Here is an 8,259-nt window from a genome sequence, read left to right as displayed (position 1 = left end):
CCTGATTGGTTTTCCTTTATAGGTGACCTTTTTCTCTCTAGCTGCCTTTAAAACTCTTTCCTTGTCCTTGATCCTTGCCATTTTAATTATTATGTGTCTTGGTGTTGTCCTCCTTGGATCCTTTCTGTTGGGGGTTCTGTATAATTCCATGGTCTGTTCGATTATTTCCTCCCCCAGTTTGGGGAAGTTTTCAGCAATTATTTCTTCAAAGACACTTTCTATCCCTTTTCCTCTTTCTTCCTCTTCTGGTATCCCTATAATACGAATGTTTTTCCTTTTGTATTGGTCACATATTTCTCTTAGTGTTGTTTCATTCCTGGAGATCCTTTTATCTCTCTCTATGTCAGCTTCTATACGTTCCTGTTCTCTGGCTTCTATTCCTTCAATGGCCTCTTGCATCTTATCCATTCTGCTTATAAATCCTTCCAGGGATTGTTTCACTTCTGTGATCTCTTTCCTGACATCTGTGATCTCCTTCCGGACTTCATCCCACTGCTCTTGCATTTTTCTCTGCATCTCATCCCATTGCTCTTGCATTTTTTTCTGCATCTCTGTCAGCATGTTCATGATTTTTATTTTGAATTCTTTTTCAGGAAGACTAGTTAGGTCTGTCTCCTTCTCAGGTGTTGTCTCTGTGATCTTTGTCTGCCTGTAGTTTTGCCTTTTCATGGTGATAGAGATAGTTTGCAGAGCTGGTACAAGTGACCGCTGGAAGAGCTTCCCTTCTTGTTGGTTTGTAGCCTTTTCCTGGGAGAATAGCGACCTCTAGTGGCTTGTGCTGGGCAGCTGTGCGCAGACAGGGCTTCTGCTTCCTGCCCAGTTGCTTTGGGGTTTATCTCCGCTGTTGCTGTGGGCTTGGCCTGGCTGGGGCTGTTCCTCGAAAATGGTGGAGCCCCGTTGGAGGGGGAGCAGCCAGGAGACTATTTATCTCTGTAAGGGGCCTCTGTGCTCCCTGCTGCCCAGGGGGTTAGAGTGCCCAGAGATCCCCAGATTCCCTGCTTCTGGTCTAAGTGACCTGTCCTGCCCCTTTAAGATTTCCAAAAAGCACTCTCCAAACCAAAACAACAGCAGCAACAATGAGAGAGGGAACAGAAACAAAGAGAAAAAAAAAAGGAAAAAAAAGGAAAAAACAAGCGATTTTTTTTTTTTTTTTTTTTTGTCCTCAGGTGCCGGTCCCAGGCACCCGCTCACTGGTCCTGCTGCCCTGTCTCCCTAGCACCAGGGTCCCTGTCCTTTCAAGGCTTCCAAAAAGCACCCACCCACCGGTCCCGCAGGGAAGGAACGCTCAATATTCTTTGTCCTCAGGCACTGGTCCCACGCACCCGCTCACCAGTCCCGCCGCCCTGCCTCCCTAGCACCGGGGTCCCTGTCCCTTCAAGGCTTCCAAAAAGCACTCGGCAAAAAGAGAGAAAAAAAAGGGGAAAAACGCGCGATTTCTTCCGTCCTCAGGTGCTGGTCTCAGGCACCCACCCACCGGTCCCACAGGGAAAAATGCGGGATATTCTTTGTCCTCAGGTGCCGGTCCCAGGCACCCGCTCACCAGTCCCGCCGCCCTGCCTCCCTAGCACCGGGGTCCCTGTCCCTTTTAGGCTTCCAAAAAGTACTCGCAGAAAAGAGAAAAAAAAAAGGGGAAAAATGCGCGATTTCCTCTGTCCTCAAGTGCCGGTCTCAGGCACCCGCCCACCGGTCCCGCAGGGAAAAACGGGGATATTCTTTGTCCTCAGGCGCCGGTCCCAGTCACCCGCTCACCAGTCCCGCCACCGTGCCTCCCTAGCACTGGGGTCCCCGTCCCTTCAAGGCTTCCAAAGAGCGCTCGCCAAAAATAGAAAAAAAAAAAAAGGGGAAAAACGCGCGACCTCCTCCGTCCTCAGGCACCGGTCTCAGGCACCCACCCCCAGGTCTCGCAGGGAGAAACGCGGGATATTCTTTGTCCTCCGGCGCCGTTCCCAGGCACCTCCTCACCGGTCCCGCCACCCTGCCTCCCCAGCAACGGGGGCCCGTCCCTCTAAGGCTTCCAAAAAGCGCTCGCCAAAAAAAAAAAAAAAAAAAAAAACCGCTCCGGTTTCTCTCCACCCGCCGGGAGCCGGGGGGAGGGACGCTCGGGTCCCGCTGGGCTGGGGCTTGTATCTTACCCCCTTCACAAGGCGCTGGGTTCTTGCAGGTGTGGATGTGGTCTGGATGTTGTCCTGTGTCCTGTGGTCTCTATTTTAGGAAGATTTTTCTTTGTTATATTTTCATAGCTCTATGTGTTTTTGGGAGGAGATTTCCACTGCTCTACTCACGCCGCCATCTTGGCTCCGCCCCCCTCTGTGCCCTTTTATTAATAGGATCCTTTGTCTGACTCCATAAGTAAGTCATGGGCTCAGGGTCTCTGTTCTTTTTCAGCCTCCTTAACTGTAGCAAAGTCACTCTTCTGGATTAATTTTCAAAGGCTGTGGTAGGAGTTGACACACTGAACCTTTTTCCTCAGACCCAGAATGGGTCAAATATTTCCTGACTCTATATCTCAGCTTCTGGAAGTCTCTTCAGTAGAATTAGAAACAAATTAGTTGAACTTAATTAAAAGCCCATAGGACTATGAACTTCCAAAGTTCTCTTCCTTTGTAGATTTATTCTTATAGAGCAAGCATCCTGTTGCCATAACTTACCCTGGGGCACATATTTGGTGCCTCAGCATCCTCTGCAGAGCTATCATTACCTCCTGATTCTTGAGGCTGTAGATGAGAGGGTTTATCAAGGACGTGATCACACCATACTGTATAGAGACAACTCTCTCCCATACTGACCCGGAAGGGGGACTGATGTACCTGAATAGAGCCATACCATAGAACAAGAGCACCACAGTGAGGTGGGAGAAACACGTGGAGAAGGCTTTGCCTCAGCCCCTAGAGGAGGAAATATTTAGAATGGCAAACATAATTTTTGAGTAAGAGAAGAGGATCAGAGGAAGTGTCACAAGTCCTAGAAGTGCGGTGGACCCAGCCAGCAGGATGGTGTTAACCGTGGGATCAATGCAGGACAGAGGGAAGAGTGAAGGCAGTTCACAGCTGAAGTGGGAGATGATATTGGGACCACAGAACTGTAAGTTCTGGATACAAAAGTTATTCACTATTGAATTAAAAAACCCCGTCACCCATGCTGCACTGACCATTGCAGTGCAGAGAGGTCTATTCATGACCATGGTACAGAGCAGAAGGTGGCAGATAGCAGCATAGCGGTCATAGGCCATGGCAGAGAGCAAGCAGCCCTCAGTGCCCCCAGAAAAAATGAAAAAGAAACTCTGGGTAATACAGCCCCACATCGAGATGGTTTTCTTCTGAGACAGGAAATTCTGTAGCATCTTTGGCACAGTGACTGAAGAGTAGCATATGTCTAGGAAAGACAGATGTCCCAGGAAGAAGTACATGGGCGTGTGGAGGTGAGAATCAGCCTTGATCACCACGATCATCATCAGATTCCCCATCAGAGTCAGGAGGTAAATCCCCAGGAAGAATGCAAAGAGCATGGTCTGGATGTGTGAGTCACTGGACAATCCCAGAAGCACAAATTCATCAATAATGCTAGGATTTTTCATGGTTTCTTAGATATCTATCCCTAGAAAGAAACAAATACTTATGCATCTGGTGGGACAATGATGTGGGTCATTCTCAGTGAACAGAATTTTTTAACCTATAAAAGATTTGCTTTTTAACCTCAAGCCAGAAATTGTATGTGAGGATAAAGTAGTACCTGACTACTCTATTAAATATTGCAATTTTCCTTTTCCTGCCTAAGTTCTCCTTATCAAGCTCAACTTCTTTTCCCTATAACATGTAACATTTTCTAACATACTGGGTAATGACTTATTTGGTACATTAAAATTTTCCATCCCTGCTAGAACTTATATTATACATAGGCAAAAATCTTTGTTTTCATCCCCCCTGAGGCACTTGTAGGTGCCAATAAAAGTGTCGCAGTCTAGAAATGCAGTAGACCCAGGTAGAAGGCTCTGAATAAACATTTGTTGGCTAAAAGAATGCATGCTTCCTCAGTTATGATCTCTTCCCATACCCCTCATTGCTACCAGCTCTGCAATTCCTAAGGTGATAGACCCGCCCCAGGCTCTATGCTCTCATGCTCTTCTCTAGACTCTCCTCAGCACTTGACAGCATCCCAGACCCAGTGAACCGTAGGAGTTGCAAGTAGAAGGATACCAGAGGCAAAGCAAGAGAGACCCTTTTCAGGGAGGCTACTTTTCAGAGCAATCAGAACTTAAATTTCCAGTACATTTTATCTGACATGTTAACAGAAACATGTTGTCTGACCTCATATTTTCAGGTGAGGACAATGTGGGACAGAGGGATGGCATGATTTGCACAAGATCACATAGCTAGATGGTCTCAAAGCCAGGACTAGGCAAGGCATTCTGGTTTCATATCCAATTCTCTTTCCAATGTTTCACACATAGACAATAAATATTTGTGGATTTAAGGATAAATGAGCACTAGACTTAGACACAGAAGTCCTTGCTGATTGCTGGCCATGAAACCTATTAAAGACATAACCGTCTCAAGTGTGAAATGGGGATAAAAATGAGGTCAAACGTGGTAAAAGTCTTTAGAATCTATGAAATGCTTTAGAAAAGTTATTCAAGCTCAATACATGCAGAAGACAAATGGAATATGGTAAATAAAAATTTTGTGGTCTGTTGAATGTCAAGTTTGTGTGTCATTTTGCCAATTAAATATTTTGCCTATACTGTAAAATTATGTTTTCATTAAATGCAGTTTTTTAAAATAAGAAACATGCTTTCTGGCTCCCAGTTCTCCCAGCCTGACTTCCAAGACTTCATTATTTGTTCTCTCCAGACATTCTCCCTCTCCTGCTAGCTACACGGACTTCCTGCATACGTTTTATATTGTACCACATCAACAAAAAATTTTACTCCCCTTCCTTCTGTCCTTCCTTCCCCAAACCTCATTTCTCACATCTGCCTTCCCCCAACCTACTTACATCCTTACTCATATAATAACTATTATTCATTTAATGCATAATTTATACCATAACTATAACCAGTCTGTATACTCCTGGTGTCATTTAATCCTTACAAAACCTTATAACATAGATATTACTGACCACATCTCCATAGGTCAGAAAAGTTAAATGATATAATCATAGATCTTACAAAATGGTGGAGTTAGGACTCACACTCAAAGCCCTCTGACTCCAAATCTCATTTTTTCCTACTTTGCAACACTGCAAAAATTTACCTATGGGAAAATCTTTCCTGGTCTGGAGATTATGCTTTCTCCTACAGAACTTTGGAGCCCAGATAGGAATGTGAGGCTGCCCTGTGAGTTTGGGCCATTGACTATGTCTGGAACTTCACCTTACCCAGGATGTCCCAAATCTCATTAGAGATGTGGGTATCAAGGATCTGACCTCTTCGAATGGATAAAGGACCTTCTAGGCCAGAGAAACTTCAGAAAAAGAAGACTGAGGACAGTCCATATTAAGGACTAGGAGCAATTAAGGCTGAAACAAGCAACATTCTCGAGAGGTGGGAGAATTAGGATATAGAGATGGCCCTGCTGGTTTTCCCCCATTTACCTACCTGAAAGCACCTGAAGGTGACCTGGGGGTAGTACATCAAGTAAATGATTATAGACATGAAGGATTAGGATTGACCTACGCAAATAAAAATTCTCTTCTTGTCTTCTTCCCTAAGGACTGAAGCAAATTTAACTTTTAAAAAAACTTGCATACTTTTCATTACATTCTTTCAACAGCTGCTATATTATGTCTTGATCCAATCTAGAGGTAGAATACTGGCCTCAATGAACTTTAGATTTTCCCAGGATTCCAGACTCTAGTACAAGTTGTTCAGAGTCCTTTTTAGGCTCCATGGAGCCCGTGCACTGCCCCAGTTTGTCATGGGCCATCACAGGCACTGAGAAGCTAGTCAACCATGTGAATCTCTCTCCACCCCTGCTCCCATGTTCTGTAATCACCATAGCTCTTCATTTACCTGTTTTATATATGTAGCTTTTTCAGTGGGATATTTTGTAATGAACAAAATATTTAGCTAAAAAAATAACCTTTTAAACAAGTGACTTAGGGAAACATTGAACAGAAGTAGGAGAAAGACTCTTTCTTCAGACTCCATATTCACCATCTCACCCATCCTTTCTAAAATTTCTCATCTTTCTTTTTTTTTCCTCAAGAATAGGACAGAAAATCCCAAATGGGAAAGTAAGTAAAGAGCACAAATATACAGGACAGTTACCAGATCCTTCCAGTTAGATGTATCTCTGGCTCTCACCTTCTCACTGAGCAGGGCTGTCCAGGGTCCAAAATATACTCAACTTTGAACCAGGCTGTCAACTGCCTCCAAAGTAGGACTCCAACCTGTGAAAGAAATGCCAGCAGTAGGCATCTTCTGCAGAGGGCTCCAAATGGATTTGACACAAAGCAGGCTTAGCTCCCAATCAGTGCTAGGTCTGGAGTCAAGTTCAAACTCAAAAGTGTTCTAGCGTCCAGCTGATGCCTTTTTGAGTCTTTTGGTCTTAGATAAGAGAATCTGGTATTCCTCCTTATTATTTTACTCTTCCTGTGTCTCACTCCATCCTGAAGAAATCACATGCCCAGTTCATGTGACTTACATTTCTTTCTTCACCAACTTATTGGTAATTGGGTGTCAGGCTGGCCCAAGGATGTTCAGTAGGCATCCCTGGGGGCCAGAAAGGTTCACCACCCATGGGAGAGGCAGCAGTGGCCAGAACCAGAGGGGCTGTAGGTCCAGGGATGGACAAGCTACTGCCACTGTCATGGCGAAAGGAGGACACAGGAGTGTGGAAGGCTCCTTACTACAAACTGCTTTGCAAGTAAAGGAACAAGGGACTAAGTGAACTCTAATGTATGAGTCTCTGCTTACAGCTTCTTTAGTCCCTGATAAGCCTGGGGTCCTGAAAGCACGCACACACACACCACACCCCACATGCTTTCTCTCTCTCTCTCTCCACCCAAGTACATACACCCCTTTCCCACTGTGACTAGTTATTTAGTTTCATTACTTTCTTGAAGCTACCTACTTGTTAATGTTACACTCCTAATTCCAGATAATTCACAGAGGAATGTTTCTGTTCCTGCTATGGGTGATCTCTTACTGTCTAATCCCCACAAATGGAATTCTTCTTCTCTCCCATTCAGCATTGTGGGGATGCCCCTCTTCACCTCTGGTCACTGGCTCTTGGCTCCAAATCCCATCCTGACCCCTCTTTTTGAGCATCTCCTGAATCAACCAGGCTCTTTCTCTTCTGTTGTCCCCGCCTTTCCACTGAGCCTTTCTGCTTAGTGTATATATAGAAACTACTTATGTTTATCCATTTAAAATTGAGCAGAAACAATTAGTAAACCCCCTGTTCTAGAAGAAGCCTTAAAAACATATTGGAGTTTGGAGCCCTTCCACAGGTGATAAAGTCAATTGCCTTAAAAGATCCTATGTGTAAAAACACTACAATTTAGATGCCCTTTCTTGTGAGACACAAAGGAAAGTACAAGCTAATGAAAATTTCACTCTCACCTATCTACATTTTAATCCATTTCTGAGATTATCCCAACCCTTCAGAAAAGATATATATGGAATCTATCACACATTACATAACATAGCTGCTATACTCTGTGGTCAAATACCTTATATTTCTATAATGAAACTTTGGAATACTCTTCAGTGGGATTTTAAAAGAGATTACAAATAGCCTCTTGTCATTTTGCTTCCAATTTTGCTTCCAGATTTGTTTTTAAAAAAATGTTTGGTTTTCAGGGCTTTTTGTAGATTTTAGAATTAAAGATGAATTTCTATGTTTGTTGTTCTAAATTTCTATATTTATTGACTTTTATTTCTAGGTTTCCTATTCTATTCCTTCATCTGTCTGATCTTACAGTTGTATTATACTATCTTAATGATTACAGAAATAATACATGCTTTAATATATGTAGATCTAATGTATGCTTTAAGATCAATCATATTTTTCATTTTTGGCTATTGTTTCCTTATTCTTATAATTTCACTTCTGAATCTGATTTTTAGTTTGAAAAATTTCCTTAAATTTCAATCAGAATTTCTTTTTACCAATATATTAATTTGGAATAACCTTTACAACATGTTCTATCTTTTCTTTATTTGACTCTTTTTTTTTTCCTTACACTTTCGTTTTTAATTCTCTTCACATAGGCTCCAGGTATTTTTGCTAGCCCCTACAAACCCCATTACAGTCACTG

At 43.2% G+C, this 8,259-nt stretch overlaps 1 pseudogene; it reads right to left on the bottom strand.

Moving 5' to 3' along the window:
* Positions 1 to 2,644: 2,644 nt before the first annotated feature.
* LOC140843813 (olfactory receptor 5BS1-like) lies at positions 2,645 to 3,574 on the bottom strand (annotated as a pseudogene).
* Between the last annotated feature and the right edge of the window lie 4,685 nt (positions 3,575 to 8,259).

Source organism: Manis javanica, chromosome 10 (genome assembly GCF_040802235.1).
Source record: "Manis javanica isolate MJ-LG chromosome 10, MJ_LKY, whole genome shotgun sequence".
In the NCBI taxonomy this organism is placed as follows: domain Eukaryota; kingdom Metazoa; phylum Chordata; class Mammalia; order Pholidota; family Manidae; genus Manis; species Manis javanica.
This window is presented reverse-complemented; position numbering and strand designations above follow the sequence as displayed.